The sequence below is a fragment of the Peromyscus leucopus genome, chromosome X (genome assembly GCF_004664715.2).
Source record: "Peromyscus leucopus breed LL Stock chromosome X, UCI_PerLeu_2.1, whole genome shotgun sequence".
Classification (NCBI taxonomy): Eukaryota; Metazoa; Chordata; class Mammalia; order Rodentia; family Cricetidae; genus Peromyscus; species Peromyscus leucopus.
The window spans coordinates 111,671,720-111,689,938 of NC_051083.1; the positions used below are offsets into that span (position 1 = coordinate 111,671,720).

An 18,219-nucleotide genomic window follows, 5' to 3' on the forward strand; every position below is an offset into this window, starting at 1 on the left:
AGTAATATAAAAATAAAATAGAAAACCAAAGAGTAAATAGGCTTTCAAAGGTGATTCATGCATATATGCTCAACTGATCTACCACCAGGAACCCAAAAATACAATTGAAAAAAGATATTAGCTGATGACAGGAAAACTGGATATACAAACTCCTGGGTCTTCTAGAAGAGCAGCAAGTGTTCTTAACTAGTGAGTCATCTCTCCAGATCCAGATGGAATTATTTTAAACACTATATTTCTGCAAAGACTTTCTATTTCCTAATCCCAGACAGAGAAATCATAATTTTTTAGACTGTTTGGATCATTCAAATATTTACATATAAACCTCATAATATGCTCATGAAAGCAAAAACCTAACATGGACAACAAAAAAAATTAAGAATGCCTACAATGTATAAATTTTGTCACCAAAAATTTGACTGAAGAATTTCCATTTACAAATGCAATTAGAAGTTTCATTTTGTTATGTGGAATATAAAATGAAATACAAAGTTCAAATGCAGTTAAGTCATAAATTGAGTTAAATATGATAATTAGAAAAGGGAGCACTAATAAAATAAAATCAAGTCAAGAAATTTGTAATAGATTGTTAGAATAGTGAGAGTAGAAAGGGTAGAAATGGAAGGGATTTAGGGGTAAATATTACCGGATTGTAGTTTATGAAAATCCTCAAAGAGTTAATAAAGTTTTTATTTAAGACAAATACTTTCAATTTTTACAAAATGAAAGTAAAAAATAAGAAGTAATTGTGGCAAATTGAAAAAGTTCAGCATTACCTACCTATCTAATCCCAATATGTAAAGCAATGAAAAGGTATTGATTTATTAAAATAGAATGTGCTGAATATCTATCTTCTCTAACAGAAACAAGTGTTACTAAAGAAACAAAATATAGAGAAAAAAAATAATGTAACATGTATATACAGTGTCCAGTAACTAAATTTTTCTATATAAATGTGGAGTATCTTTGAGCACTCTTAACCAAATTCATCTATCTTACAGAATCAAGCACATAGTGATACAAAACTAAAAGCTATTGCAGTAGTCCTAAATAAGCAGAGCATCTGTTTTTATAATTGCAAAATGGCTAATCTTTACTAATTTGGGACATGAGTTCATAGATAAGTAACAGCTGCAGTTTTGCCAGCTGCATCCTAATGCCTCTCACGCACCTCTGAGCAAGAAGACATGTGTACAGACAGCCTCATTTTATTACACTCTGTTTCCTCTCCTTTCAAAGAAATACTTCTGGGACCATTAACTGTGATGCTTCTACAAGGAAATTTTATTCAGGGAAGAGTAGATAAGATACCAAATCTCTAGAAGTCAGTATTTGAATTTAACAAACAAATTTGTGAACTAGAAGAATTAAAGAGGACACAAAAAGTAATCCCTACTTTGTAGATGTAACCATCTTATAAAATAAGAAACACAGAGCCAATGCAAAGATGAAAAGCCCAAGAGGTCAGAGCGATAGCTAGGAGCTAAAAACCTTACCCTTCACTGCCGCTGCTATCTTCCTCAGCAAGAGACCTACTTCCTGTCTGTTTGTCTTTTTTATAGACTTTCTATTCTGCCTTCTCATTGGTTGTAAACCCAACCACATGACCTCCTCTTCACTGCCTATCTGTACAGACCTCCTGGTCTTCTATGGTTGGTATTGAGATTAAAGGCGTGTGTCTCCATGTTGGCTGTATCCTTGAACGCACAGAGATCTGCCTAGATCTGCCTCCCAAGAGCTGGGATTAAAGGCATGCACCACCACTGCCCAGTTTCTGCTATGGCTTGCTATTAGCTCTGACCCCCAGGCAACTTTATTAACATACAAATAAAATCACATTTCAATACAATTAAAATATCACCATACTACTTAATACATTTAGATTTCCCATCAATATCCAGCACAGCCCTTCACACTTCTGGTTAAATTTCTGGGACTTTTTTTTTGGGGGGGGGTGTCAGAAAATGTGTGGAAAAAGAAGAAAATGTTTCTATTGGTCATTGCCTTCTTAGGACAAGGTAACTTCTCTTCCTCTATTCATTCTTTTGTCTTTTACCTATATTATTTTCTCTTCCTCCCAGAAAAGTAGTTTAGGAAAGCAGCAGAGTGTTTATCCTGATTCCAAGGATGCACTTTGCTGAAATAACTGCATGTTCCTTCAATATAGCTGGTGTGATGTAATATGAATGCTAAAGCATGATGCATTAGGCAAATTCTAGCTGAGCCTGTTACTCAATATCCAACTTTTCTGTCACAAAATTCTGTATTATCTGTAACATATTCAACAGCTGATCAACAGTTCTTGATCTAAACTTAATTATACAGCTCCATTTCATGAAATTGAATTGTTTATCTGTGTTCATCATCCCTCCAATAAATGCATGTATGGCATCTACATAATGATACTTGGATTTCTGCCTTTTAAAAATACTAAAATATGTATATATTATACCTAAATGTATAAATACAACCTGCTTCATCTGTATAGTGTTACTTGTATGCACACTTTTCAGGCCTGAGCACTTGCTATTGTATAACCAATTGGAGTGTTCTTTCCTGGGGAACAACAGTTAAAGTCAATTTAAAGGAGAGTAAGGGGAAAAGGTTTTGGACAGAGGAAAGGGAAGAATGGAATGATGCAATTATATCAAAATCTCACAATGGAGAAAAATATTAAAAATTAAAACTCTGATGTAATTTTAAAGTTTTCTATTTGATATTTAGATTCTGGACTTTGAAATGTTAACATAATTTTATTGTTTCCTTACTTTTATGATGGGCTCACTTTTCAATTTTAACACTCCTTCATCACACAAAAAGTAACAGGGCATGATACCAATTTACATGATCAACATATAATATGATTAATATTTAGTTTATCATATAATACTAAACTTTAATTTGTGGAGCCTTAGAGCAGTGAATGGTTTAGAAAATTAAATCTAAAATTAATCTAAAATAAAAATTGCACTCCATAAAGTAAAATCCATTGCATTAATATGAAAAAACTATTTAGATGTTGGAATGATGATATCCTAGTAGAAAGTTACAAATGTGAATCTTATATCAGTATAATCTAAAATTACACATCTCTCTACACTGTTAGCATAAAAAGCAGTAAGCAACTAGTTGATTTACATATCCAACTATTTTTTTAAAAGGCCTTTAATCTGCATCAATCATCCCCTGATAAAAATAATGATCAGCTCATGATATCTCTAGGCATCACACAATGATTTATTTTATTTTATTTTATTTTATTTTGAGAGAGTCTCACTTTGTGTCTCTAGCAGGACTGAAATTCAATATATACATTAGGCTGACTTCAAGCTCACAGGGATCCACATACCTCTGCCTCCAAAATGCTGATATTAAAGGCATGTGCATCCAAACTTTTCTTATTTTGTATTTAATATTAGAAATGTTCAAATACATTCTACAATACAGATCCAGAAGATAATACAAATGACTCTTGAGTTTTACTTGCTGGTTACATTTAGAATCACATATCAGACTGAATCTTAGAAAATGGCTACAAATGAATTTCAAATTTTTCTTGATGATAATTATATAAGATGCCTACCTAGGTTAGTGGATCAATATTTGTACAAGATGATTTGTGAGACAGTAAAAAGGCCTTTGTAGTGATTCTATGAAAAATACTTGTAGACATCACTCCTTTTGGAATTTCCAAGAGAGAAACAAATTTCAATGGAATTAATTTGGGGAGCTTTTAAAAAGCACTTAATATGGAGGGAAGCAACAGTTTAATTAAAAGATATTTAAATTTTTTATTTCATGCCAAAAACACTCATTATTTAGTAAAAAGGCTAGCAATATAAAAAAGAAACTTTTTAGCAGATAGTCATATTACTCTTAGTTTTCCAAATCTATAACAGACATACATTTTGAGTAAAACAAATCACTTTTGACAGCCAAAAAATGTTACAGGCAAATTCTGCCAAAATATATTACATATTAACATTGAATATATCTGTCATTCACTGTGAAGACATTCTTACTGACTTTAGCCCAAAGCCTTGATTGATTTTGACTCTTTTATATTTGAGAAGTATCAGCAGAATTATATGTTTATAGGCCCACTAATACAAATCTTGGAACTCCCACAACAGATCTGCAGTATCATCAAATATATAGCCTTAAAAAAATAGAACTGGCCACTTTAATTTTTATAGCAAACATTCTAATTCAATTTAAGAAAAAGTGTAAAGTTGTCTAGTACAGCAAAAAAAAAGATAACATAAATTTTACAAACACTTGTTTTATAAACTTACTGGGTCACATTACTATTATGCTTTCATAAGGATATTATGGAAATGAATTTAAGGTTTGAACTACTTAATTGGGATTTATTACCAAATAATTTCCCCAAAGATGTGACGATGCTCTATAATGATCCACTCCTGAGTCAGCAATAAGAAAGAATAATTAGGACCCTATAAAACAGCATATCTAAGAAAATAAGTGTGTAGGATTACTTTTTCTGACAAAAAAAATAAAAAATTAATATAGAAACAATTGGTTCATATAAGTAAACTCAAGTAGAATTTATTATGTGGATGACTATTCCTTACATCTCTGAATGGTGCGTATTCCAAAGTAAAATTTTATTGAAAAACAAAAGTGTAAAATGTGAAAGTATTCACTATCCTAATTAAAATATTGGAAAACATTTTTTAATCAAAGTGTTTGGGGATATTGGTCTACTGTTAGCATCATTCAGCAGTTTGGTTTCTGGGCAGGTGTTTTCATTTTGTCGCTGTAGATAGTTCTGATATATAGGGCCAGATAATTTATGGGGGGAATTTCTTTTGCATTATAATGTGTTTAGCTGCATCCCTAGGGTGGCTGCCCTATAAATTCCAGGAAAAATATTTCCAAATGTTACAGTCCAGATATCTCCATTAATATTATCCCTAACTGAAAACTGGTGGTATATGGACAGTGTGTGTGTGTGTGTGTGTGTATACATAAACATATACATATATATACATCCATAAATACGCACACATATATGGCCTTAAACAAAGTGAGTGGTGAAATGGCTGAGTGTATAAAGGCACTTGCCACCAAGTCTGATGATATGAGTTCAGTCCCCTGAACCCATGCGGTAGAATTCTCTGCTCTGACATCAACAAGCACATCCCTACAGTTACACAGGAGAATGTGTGATTCCCCCCCACACACACATTGATTAAATAAAACAATCTTATAATTTAAAAAGAAACAAATAAAAATAAGTGTCAAACATTTTTTCTGTGTATCTCTAATATCTGACACATTCCACAAAATATTTCTCAAACCAAAAATATTGACTAATTTTAATAGGAATAAAACACAATAGATCTATAATTTCTTAAGGTATCATTTTCTTTCCTAGTTTATGGACTTATTAACCCATATGAGTGCAAATGTAATATACTTAATATTTTTATTTTTATTCACTACATATATACATATAAAATTATTATAACAGAATTTCATATTTAAGTAAATTCAAATGCAATATTTTTTATATTAATTTAGTAAAGTATTTTGAAATTAAAATGAGCAAACTTGTATACAGTTAGGAATTGCTAGTTCACTATTAACTGAAAAGAAATTACTCTAATTGACCTGATAGTAGAAAATTGTATGCTCAGGATCAAAATACTAGGGATGATGAAAAGGAAAGAAAGATACTAGCTGTATGATAGCAAAGAAAATATTAAATATTAAAATATTAAATTGAACTCGAGTTGGAAGAGGCGAGTCTGGTCTCAAAATGGAGATAAAACCGCTGCCCGGTCACCCCCAGCCTGACTCCGGCCATCGCAGCTGCTGCGGGGAGGAGGGCCATGATCCAAAGAACCAGAACGGTTGAGGAAGCTGTTTATTGGTGGTCTGAGCCTTGAAACCATTGATAATAGCTTGAGAGAACATTTTGTGAAATAGGGCACACTTACAGACTGTGTGGTAATGAGAGATCCCCAAACAAAATGTTCCAGGGACTTTGGTTTTGTGACCTACTCTTGTGTTGAAGAGCAATGTGTGCTCGGCCACACAAGGTTGATGGGCGTGTGGTGGAACCAAAGAGAGCTGTTTCTAGAGAGGATTCTGTAAAGCCTGGTGCCCATTTAACCGTGAAGAAAATTTTTGTTGGTGGTATTAAAGAAGACACAGAAGAACATAATCTGAGAGACTACTTTGAAAAGTATGGCAAGATTGAAACCATAGAAGTTATGGAAGACAGGCAGAGTGGAAAAAAGAGAGGATTTGCTTTTGTAACTTTTGATGATCATGACACAGTTGATAAAATTGTTGTTCAGAAATACCACACTATTAATGGGCATAATTGTGAAGTGAAAAGGCCCTTTCTAAACAAGATATGCAGTCTGCTGGATCACAGAGAGGTCGTGGAGGTGGATCTGGCAACTTTATGGGTCGTGGAGGAAACTTTGGTGGAAGAGGAGGCTATGGTGGTGGAGGTGGTGGCAGCAGAGGTAGCTATGGAGGTGGTGATGGTGGATATAATTGATTTGGAGATGATGGTGGCAGCTATGGTGGTGGCCCTGGTTACAGTAGTAGAGGAGGGTATGGTGGTGGTGGACCAGGATACGGAAACCAAGGTGGTGGATATGGTGGTGGTGGAGGATATGATGGTTACAATGAAGGAGGAAATTTTGGTGGAGGTAACTATTGTGGTGGTGGAAACTATAATGACTTTGGAAATTATAGTGGACAACAGCAATCAAATTATGGGCCCATGAAAGGGCACAGTTTTGGTGGAAGAAGCTCAGGCAGTCCCCATGGTGGTGGCTATGGATCTGGTGGTGGAAGTAGTGGATATGGTAGCAGAAGGTTTAAAAAAAAGCAGAAAAGGGCTACAGTTCTTAGCAGGAGAGAGAGCGCCGAGGAGTTGTCAGGAAAGCTGCAGGTTACTTTGAGACAGTCATCATAAATTCATTAGAGGAACTGTAAAAATCTGCCACAGAAGGAGCGATGATCCATAGTCAGAAAAGTTACTGTAGCTTAAACAGGAAACCCTTCTTGTTCAGGACTGTCATAGCCACAGTTTGCAAAAAAGTGCAGCTATTGATTCATGCAACGTAGTCTCAATCAGATGTACATTCCTGAGGTCTTTTATCTGTTGTAGCTTTTCTTTTTCTTTTCATTACATCAGGTATATTGCCCTGTAAATTGTGGTAGTGGTACCAGGAATAAAAAATAAGGAATTTTTAACTTTTCAATTTGTATAGTTCAGTTTTTCTACATTTTAGTACAGAAACTTTAACAAAAAATGCAGTTTTGAAGGTGTTTCCTTGTGAGTTAACAAGTAAAGAAGATCATTGTTAATTACTATTTTGTATGAATTTTGTTAACGTTAACTGTAAAGAAACACCTGCTGACTTGCACTTCAAGGGGAATCTATTCTCCCCATTTCCAAAACCATGATGAATGGGCGCTGATATGTGGAGAGAATAGATATCTGTATGTTTGCAATGTCTGTTTTAGATAATTAGGATTGGGAAATAAAAATTAGCATATTTGTGAATTTAATAGCATTAAGATTACTTTCAAATGAAAAAGATCTCAAAAGTTCCTATTTGGGTTTTTTTTTTTTTTTTGCATTTTCTTTCAAAATGTAATCATGATTTTAGTATGTTCGATTTATTGAGTCCTAGCTGTGTTAAGAACATCTCCATTCCACATTTACCTTGATCACATTGAAACTGCTGCCAATAGCTTGGGGTATAAAATATTTATACTGCCCTCTACTAAAGGGTGGTGGATGTATTTCATCTCCCAGTTTAACAGTCTTTTTAATACAGGATCACTAAGTCTGCTGTGTCTGAGCAAACTGGTGGATGCCTGGTCTGTTCTGCTTTTAAAATTCCAAGTCCCAAGCACATTGATCTAGTCACTTCCTTAGTTTAGTCTCTCCCTACACACAGCTTTTCAGGGCACAGGAATAAAAGTCACTCATTTGAACACCCCCCCCAAAAAAAAGAAAATATTAAATCAATATTACTTCCATCAAACTTACCAAATTATCTAAGAAAAAGTCTTATTATGATATATATGGGTTTTCTTTCATCCTTTCAAAATATTAATCACAGGCAGTAGTTTTTCATGTTTAAATTTATTACAGATGTGTAATTAACCAAAATGACATAACTGCAGATTCTGCAGCTACTAAATGGAGTTCACAACTGGATATATTGAGGCTTACTTTTCTTACCTTGTATTATAAACAGGACCTTTCTGCTCTGTAAACACTAGCCAGTAAGGACAAAACTTGTAGGTGAGTACCTGCTTGATGACTCCATGTTCCATGGTTCAAGTATGTGGAATCCTCAATAAGGTTTTACTGACGATTTCTAGAGATAGTAATCAAGAGCAACATTAATAGCCTAAAATGGTTATGGAGTCTATGGGGCCCCATTAGCAAAAAGCTAAAAAGCGATACCTCATTCCTGGTAAAGGGCTTTTTGTTTAGTAGCATGCTCCCCATTATAGAGCAACCCCATTCAAACACATTTTATATATGGATATGTATATATTTTAATTTACCTTCTACTGTAGTAGGTTTCCATATGGGTTTTTGTAAAATGCTTTTACTGTTAGTATCCATTCCTGTAGTCCCTTCTATAACATCTACCACCCCCTTTAAACATTGTTGAATCATTTCTTCCCTTCATAACTTATTCTATCTCCACTTGCTCAAAAGAGCTCCTGCTCCCTCATGGCCCCTTATTAGTTTCTTAATTTGTGTTGCTATTCCAAATGAGACACATTGTATGTAAAGCTTAAAAACTAAATTCTACATGTTAGAGAAAACAGTGATATTTATTTATCTTTCTGGGTCTGGATTAGCTAACTCAAGATGACTGTTTCTAGTTCCATCCATTCACACACAAACAGAATCATTGCCAAAAACATCACCTGATATATATATATATATATATATATATATATATATATATAGTCATATAATTATTCTCTTTCTAAAAACTTGGTTCTTTGACAATTTCATGCTTTTCTCCAGTGCATTTTGATGACTTTCCTTCCATTGTCATTTGTCTCCTACTCACTTTTGTCAATACAGCCCCCCACTACAAGTCCCTTTCTAACATTCATGGCATTTTGTTTTGTTTTAGGACCTCCCAGGTTTAACAAGGACCCTCTCTGTGACAATGCATTTGGAATTAGTCCATAGAGCCTAATGGGATTGTCAGTGGCCACACAACTGAAGATAGTGCATGGAAGAAGTTCTAAGACAGGATGAGCTCTCTTGTTAAGAAAAAAAAAAAAAAAAAAAAAGAGGAGATCTGCAAACTCCTAAGCACAGTTCCGGAGCCATGGCCTATGAACTCCTCAACCATCTTTATTTGTGAGCCAGGTAAGTTGCTTCCATTTCCCCGCATCACCACTCCCCATCTTTAACTATCTCCATACCCACATTCCTAGTTCAAGACCTGTAGCCTATGATCATGCCTGGTTCTCCAATGTCTTTGCCAGCTAAGTTCTTTTTTTCCATTTCCCTGCCCTTCCCCCTACACACCACCATCTGCAAACCCAGGAGCCTAGTTCTGGACCTACAATCCCTAGCTATGTTTGCTGAGTAGGTAACTGTTGCTGGAGGGCTTCTCTCCAGGTTCCCCAAGCCCCGCAGTCCCACTCAGACGCTTATATCACTTATAAACTGTATGGCTGTGGCAGGCTTCTTGCTAACTGTTCTTTTATCTTAAATTAACCCATTTTTATAAATCTATACCTTGCCACGTGGCTGGTGGCTTACCAGAGTCTTTACATGCTGCTTCTCCTGGCGGTGGCTGCAGTGTCTCCCTCCTCAGCCTTCTGCTTCCCAGAATTCTCCTCTCTCCTTGTCCCACCTACTTCCTGCCTGGTCACTGGCCATCAGTGTTTTATTTATATAGAGCAATATCCATAGCAGGTAACTTCTTCCCTATCCCTTAAATTCTCTCCCCACCTTTATCTGCAACCCAACATCCCTCACTCCAGCCTCAACCAGAAACCCTCTTTTATTTATGAGACACTTTTGCCTGTTAAACTCTTTCTTCCCTTTCCCATCTTCTGTCCTTCCCCCATCCTCCAACCTCCCACCTGTGGCTATCTCCACACCACAGACCTAGGTCCAGATCAGCGTACATTTGAATGTTGGACTATTTCTTCCATGTCCCATCCATCGATCCACTGTCAGCTCTATATCACAAGTCTAGCTCCAAACTTGTGGATTAGGAGACATTTTTGCCTGGTCGGGTTAAACAACTCATCTACTAGGTTTACCTGGCCTAGCTAAAGCCATGCAGCTCCTGTACTGGTACAATCTAAGGAAAGGCAGATTATCACATCAAACACAATACCATAGGAACAAGTCTACATGCATAAATCAAATGTCAAAAACAAAAACATTAATGGCCAAGACAGCATGTCTTCCATCAAGGCCCCTAGCCTGTAGAAGTAGTGTCTAAGAAGAACTATCCAGATAACCACCCAGACATAAAGTTTAAAAGAATAAAAAAGTATTCACAAATTCATGGAATTTAAAGAAAGACCCAAAAGGATAAAAATAAATTCTTGAGTGATGTCTAACAAAATGAAGATACACAGCTGAAAGAAATGAGGAAGATAATGCAGGATTTGAGAAGCAAAATCAATAAACAAATAGAAACATTGAAAGAAAACACAAGCTGAAATGAAGATGAAATTGAAAATTCAGCATCATAATTACATAACTCAACAGGAAGCCTTACAAGAACAATGAATCAAGAGAAGATAGATAAATTAGAAGAAATAGATTAAATAAGAAAAAAATATGAAAACTTAAAGTATAGGAAAGGAACATGTAGAAATGGAGAACACCTTCAAAAGACCAAAGAAGCCAGGCGGTGGTGGTGCGCGCCTTTAATTCCAGCACTCGGGAGGCAGAACTAGGTAGATCTATATGAGTTCGAGGACAGCCTGGGCTACCAAGTGAGTTCCAAGAAAGGCACAAAGTTACACTGAGAAACCCTGTCTCAACCCCCCCCCCAAAAAAAAGACCAAAGAAACAAATATGGTATGTATTTACTTACAAGTAGTCATTAGCTGTCATGTCCTTCATAAACAGACTATAATCTGTATAAACACAGAGATTAGTTAGAGTGTAGGGAACTGGGGAGTGGGTAATCTCACAATGAAAGGAAATTAGAATAAAGAGTTAAGGGGTTATGGATGGATGGGGGAACTGAAATTTATGGGAGCTCACAAAGGTTTCCTAGTGAGATCTGAGCTTGCTTTACACAGCAAGGGTGCATTAGGGGATTCCTGGACCAGGGTCACCTGGTGTTTAGGATGGTTTATAGTTGGTTGGGCTGGGGGGAGGTCTTTTGCTCCACCCCTTGGCATTCCTTTAAAAGCCCTTTAGTAGAGACAGAGGGGGCTGCTGGGTTTGAACCCAGGCCCTCCTGAGGCTATCCTGTGCTTTCTAACTCTCTCTCTCTCTCTCTCTCTCTCTCTCTCTCTCTCTCTCTCTCTCTCTCTCTCTCTCTCCCCTCTATACTTCCATCTAGAAATTCCTCATTTCTCCCAGCTCAAGAGTACTTTGGGGGAAATGGCCTCCCTCAGGAATTGGAGGATCAAATGGGGAAGGAGAGAGAACAACTAGTTAAGGGAGGAAATGAAGTGGTGAGCAACTAAAATTAAGGAACATTTGAGGGGTCATATGGAAACCTAATAGAGTAGAAGATTCTGAAAATATGCACATATATGAAAGAAATCTAAATGGAATCACCAAACAATGGGGGAGACAAAGCCCAACTAGATATCTTGCAGCACCAAATAAAATGTCCAGTGCCAGAAATGGGTTACATCTAATTGATTTTTTAGCCAAAGAGACCCTGTAGAAATCCAAAAAACCCAGGCTATTATCAATGATATTGGGAGCTCTCCACAAACTAATGTAGTGCCCTATTGCTGATGACAATGCCTATATAACAGTTGAACAAGAGGAAGTCATGCTGATACTTACCTAGAGCCTTCACCCCTGGTTCATGGTGCTAGAATATACTCTACATGATACAAGAGGAGAAAGATAAACACCAAGCTAGCTACAAATCTTTCATCTAAAATGGTGACTTACATGTAACATATACTGGTGCAATCATGAAACAAAATTGTACCATTAGCTGATTGGATTTAAGGTTCATTCTGTGAGAGGGAAACCCATATCTGACACTGTTTAGCAAACAAGAATGTGAGATTAGCTAGGCCATGACCCTAGGGTAAAACCAAATACAGTAGTTCTGCTCAAATAAACATAACAATAAAATGACTCCTTAAAACGTTATGTTATAGCTGGGCGGCGGTGGCGCACGCCTTTAATCCCAGCACTCGGGAGGCAGAACCAGGTGGATCTCTGTGAGTTCGAGGCCAGCCTGGGCTACCAAGTGAGTTCCAGGAAAGGCGCAAAGCTATAAAGAGAAACCCTGTCTCAATAAACAAACAAACAAACAAACAAAAAAAAAAAAGCATTATGTTATGCTCATAGGTCAGTATTGCTTAGCCATCATCAGAGAATTGTGTGTGTGTGTGTGTGTGTGTGTGTGTGTGTGTGTGTGTGTGTGTATACAGTAGATGGGAACATATATACAGACCAATAAATAGACTATATGCAGAGATTGAAAAATCTGGAAACACTGAATTCTAAATGGATGGTTAAAGCAAATCTCTCTTTCAGGCTTCAAGGAACTTTGATGAAAAGGAAGCAGAACAATTGTAAGCTCCAGGGGGGATGGATAACATCAAGGAAACAAAGTCTTCTAAACTCAGCAGGACTCACATACAAACTAACTCAGAGACTATAGCAGTATGCACAGGGCCTACATGGGGTCCAAGCATTGAGATATGAGGTGGATATAAGGACCCATTCCCTAACCCAGAAGCTATCTCCAATAAATAACTGTGCACCAAGGAAAAATTAGTGTTCTCCAATAATGTCTTTCTGGATGTACAAATCATACTTAAGGACAGGCTCCCTGCACAGAAATAAATGTCCAACACAAAACAAACTTAATGATATCTTTGGAGGTTTTTTTTTTTGTCTATTAATACGTAGTCTGATCAATTTTTTTTTTTAATTTACTGATCTTTAGCTTATATGTTATGGTTTCTGGTTGTGTGTTTTTATAGGATTTTTGTGTTTAAAAGTATATGTGTCTCTATAATCTACATAAATTTTTGTGCTTATTTGGCACTCTTTTTTCTGTTTCTTTTGTCCTTTATTATTTGTTTGCTTTTATTTTATTTTACCTTAATGTATTTTTATTATTAAAATTTAATATTATTATTGTTATATATCTGCTTATTTTCTAATAAGAGAAAGAAAAGGTGTGGATGTGAGTGGATGGAGAGGTAGAAAATATCTGGGAGGAGATGGAGGAGGGAAAATAGTAATCAAGATGTATTTTATGAAAAAATTTATTTTCATTCAAATATAAATAACACATACATAAATTAGATACATAAATAAATTATAAGCATAGAAAATTGAGTATATTTCCAGATCAAAGTCTAGACCATGTATTTTATAAGATCATAGAAAAAAACTTCCTAAACTACAAAAGACATATACATAAAGATTCAAGAAGAACACAGAACACCAACCTGATAAGACCAGAACAAAAATTTCCCAAGATATATTATAGTTAAAACTTTAAACATACAAAAACAAAGAAAATTATTAAGAGTTGTAAGAAAAAAAACACAGAATAATAAAAAACATAACAAAGAAGCAATTTTCAAATAAAGGAAAACCAATAAGAGTAACATCAGATTTCTTAGTTGAAACTCTAAAATTCAGAAGATCCTGGAGCAATGCACTCTAACTTCTAAAAGACAACAATTGCCCATGTAGGCTATTGTAGCCAACAACACTATGTGCCATAAGTGAAAGAGAAAAAAAGACTTTCAGTGTGAAAAACAGCCAAAAAGACAATCATATCCAACAATAAAATACTGAAATAAAGCATATTGTCAAGGACTACTGTGATCCAGCCCCTCGATAGCTCTCTCCCAGGATTTGTGGGAGATTCTATCAACCAGCTGAGAAGTCTAATCTTAAGGATTGCAAATAAATCTATGTACATGAAACTCTTTAGTTCATTCACTTTATTTTTCTGAGTCAATTCTGTCTCTACATTGCTTCTAATCTGTTCTCTTACTTAGTTCCTGTCCCTCTATGTGCTATCTTAATACTTTTTTCTTTATTTTCTTTAAATATTTTTATTTTATAATTAACTTAATTTCACATATCAGCCACAGATTCCCCTGTCCTCCCTCCTCCCAACCCCAGCCCCGCCCCCCTCCAAGGCAGGGTCTCCCCTGGGGAGTCAGTCCAGCCTGGTAGACTCAGCTGAGGCAGGTCCAGTCCCCTCCTCCCTACACCAAGGCTGAGCAAAGCGTCCCAGCATAGCCCCAGGCTCCAAAAAGCCAGCCCATGCACCAAGGACAGGTCATGACTCCACTGCCTGAGGGCCTCCTAAACAGCTCAAACTAATCAACTGTCTCACTTATCAAGAGGGCCTGGCCCGGTTCCATGGGGGTTCCTCCGTCATTGGTTCACAGTTCATGTACTTCCACTAGTTTGGCTATTTGTCCCTGTGCTTCCTCCAACCATGGACTCAACATCTCTCACTCATACAATCCCTCCTCTCTCTTGCTGATTGGTTTCCTGGAGCTCCACCTGGGCTCAGCAGTAGATCTCTGCATGAGAGTTCTATCATGACAGCCAGGATGTTCAGCCATCCGATCACCAGAACAGGTCAGTTCAGGCACTCTCTCAACCTACACAATGGAAAAAGAAAGCATCTTCAACAAATGGTGCTGGCATAACTAGATATCAACATGTAGAAGACTGCAAATAGATCCATATCTGTTACCATGCACAAAACTTAAGTCCAAGTGGATCAAAGACCTCAATATAAATACAGTTACTCTGAACCTGATAGAAGAGAAAGTAGGAAGTAGTTAGTCTTGAATGCATTGGCAGCGGAGATTACTTTCTAAATATATACCAGTAGCACAGACACTGAGAGAAATAATTAGTAAATGAGACCTCTTGAAACTGAGAAGCTTTTGTAGGGCAAAGAACATGGTCAACAAGACAAAATGACAGCCTATATAAGGGGAAAAGACCTTCACCAACCCCACATCTGACAGAGGACTGATATCCAGAACATATAAGGAACTCAATAAATTAGACATCAAAATACACAACAGTCCGATTAAAAAATGGGCTATAGAGCTAAACAGAGAATTCTCAACAGAAGAAGCTCAAATGGCTGAAAGACATTTAAGGAATTGCTCAACATCCTTAGTGATCAGGGAAATGCAAATCAAAATGTCTCTGAAATACCATCTTACACCCGTCAGAATGGCTAAGATCAAAAACACTGAAGATAACTTATTTTGGAGAGAATGTGGAGCAAAGGGAACATTCCTCCACTGTTGGAGGGAATACAAACTTGTACAGCCACTTTGGAAAGCTATTTTAATTCTTTCATGTCAGTCTGCTCTATCTTGATCTTTCTCATCTCATTCTTACCCACCTAGTTCTTACCCATCTGGCTCTTCCTCATCTTCCATTTTGTCTTTCTAGTTCTTGTCCTCTAATCTACTTCTCCTCCAATCTAGTTCTCCTCTGTCCCTTCTCCTCCTGTCCTCTCATAACTCTAAGTTCTTTTCCATTTCCATCCTCATTCTTCATCTTTGTTCTTCTCCATCCTTGTTCCTTCCTGTTCCTCTTCCTGTGACCTGGTCTCAATAGCCCTACAATCTGTGAACTCTGCCCTGCTGCCTTCTAGTCCTGCTGGGCAAATCTGTTTGGTGCTAGGCAAACTGCCTCATGGCTTCACTGCACCTGGTATGCAAAAAAAAAACCTTTTATTCTGAGTCACTTGCTCTAGAATTCCACTTAGGCTGTGAGAGAAGGAAGGTCTGAGCTTCATTTGCACAGGAAACAAAGCTATGCACCTAGGAGATAGGCACTTGCCCTGGGAGACAGGGTGTGTTTCAGTAAGGGTGTTTACCTTAATTCAGGGGCCTTAGGTACCTAGCAGGTGGTCTGTCTAGCTATTCTACCTGTCACTTGTCCTTGGATGCTTGCTAAAGGGGATATTTACCAAAGGCAGATATCCAATTGAAATGCTAAAAGGGGAGCAAGAAACCTGGAGGCAGAAGACCATGTCTTCATGACCTTATCCAAGTACTTTAAATGTCTATGCCCAAGAAATGATCCAATTATGAGAGCACACAGGAAGTTCATAGCAGGAAACAGCTAATGTATTAAAAGCCAAATAACACCCAATACTCCTTGAGATTTGATTTTCCTCCAGAAAAATTCCTTGATTCTCCAGGTATAGTTTTACTATATTCAGCTGAATTCTCACTACATTCCTGTAGCTTGTAGAAAGATATTTGAAGCAAAGTTGAAATTGAGGTGAGGAATAAGCACAGCCAAGGGGTTCTAAACAGAAACAAAGAAAAATTATAATTTAATGAAATACAAACCACAAGTAAGAATGCAAACCTACAAAAATGCAAACAAAAACCATAGGACAGCTAAAGCAATCCCAAATAATAAAAGTAGTCCTGGAAGAATTATCATCCCTATTCTCAAAATGTCTGACTTCTTTATAAAAAATCATGTGTCTATATATGTATGGACTTATATCTAGAGCTTCAATTCTGTTAACTGATCAACATGTTTGTTTTTATGCTAATACTATGCTGTTTTTATTACTATAGTTCTGTATGGATCAAGAAACTCAACAGAAGGCTAGGTACAATGAATCAGATAGAAGAGAAAGTGGACAATAGTTTTGAACTCACTGACACAGGAAAAGACATTCTATACAGAACATCAGTAGTACTATAGCTAAGGACAACAATTAATACATGGGAACTTATGAAATTTAGAAGCCTCTGCATGGCAAATAATACCATCATGTAGATCTCAGTCCTTGGGGGAGGATTTGCTCTGGAGGAGTTGGGAATGGGGGATGGGCTGGGGAAAGGGGGGCAGGAGGGGGGTGAACAAGGGAATCTGTGGCTGATATGTAGAACTGAATGGTACTGTAAAATAAAATAAAAGGAAAATAATAAGCAAACAAAAATAAATAAGTAAAAGGTACAGTTTCTTCCTGGCTTTTCTCCCATCCCTCTTTTTATTTCCTTCCTAGCTCTCATGAAGCATGCTGACTTTTGCACTTTACTGTTTTGTTATGATGACTCTAGCTTGCCACAGACCTAAAGCCTACAGAAGAGAACATAGACTACAGCCTCTAAAATCACTAGTCAAAGCAAGTCTTTCCTACATTTAAATTGATGTAGTCAGAAAACATATATACATACTTATACAAACTCACGTTTGTTATTATCTAATAAGCACTTTTCAATGTTCATGTCCAGTAATAAAATAGTAGCATGAGCTCTAAATACCCATTTTCAAAAATACACATTAAAAAACATCTCTGAAATATTAGCCAACAGTAATTACTTCATTGGAATTTAGGGAAATAATCACAGTTTCAAAAGTTTAATAATTCTAAGGAAATGATACTTTAAAAAGAAATTATGACATTTTACAGGAATGAATGATTTAAAATAATCTTAAAATATAATAAATAAATTTTGTCATACACTCTCAATTCAAGGAACAAACAAATAATGTAACTTTCTGCTATTGTCTTTTTAAAAGCCTTTTCCAATAATGGAGAGAGTTAACAGTAAATATCTTTCAGATTGCCTCTCTTGATTCTGTTTGTTTCTTTTGCGGGCAGCAGTGAGGCTGGAGAAGGTTTAGAAACAGTATTAATTACCACAGGATAGCCAAAACCTCACTATATAGCTAAGGGTGTCCTTGAGCTCTTTATCATCTTTCCTATACCTCCATATTTCTGTGATAGTATGTTTGTACCATGATACCAAGTTAATTTCTTTAGTTTTAGATGTAGAATTTTCAGCATTAATCAGGAAAATAATCCTGAAAGTTGAAATTCAATTTTTATAATTTAGGAGATCAGATAATACTAGTTAGCCACCAAAATTCGATTTTTCAACTAAAATTTATTTTTCTTAAGTGTCTAATAATATTGTCCCTATTGTACTTGAAGATTAAAATTTCTTCCAAAAGTCATCCACCTATAATGGAGACTA

The 18,219-nt window shown here is 36.2% G+C and overlaps 1 pseudogene; it reads left to right on the forward strand.

The window, feature by feature from the left end:
* The first annotated feature begins 5,785 nt into the window (after positions 1–5,785).
* LOC114705484 lies at positions 5,786–6,961 on the forward strand (annotated as a pseudogene).
* The last annotated feature ends 11,258 nt before the right edge of the window (positions 6,962–18,219 follow it).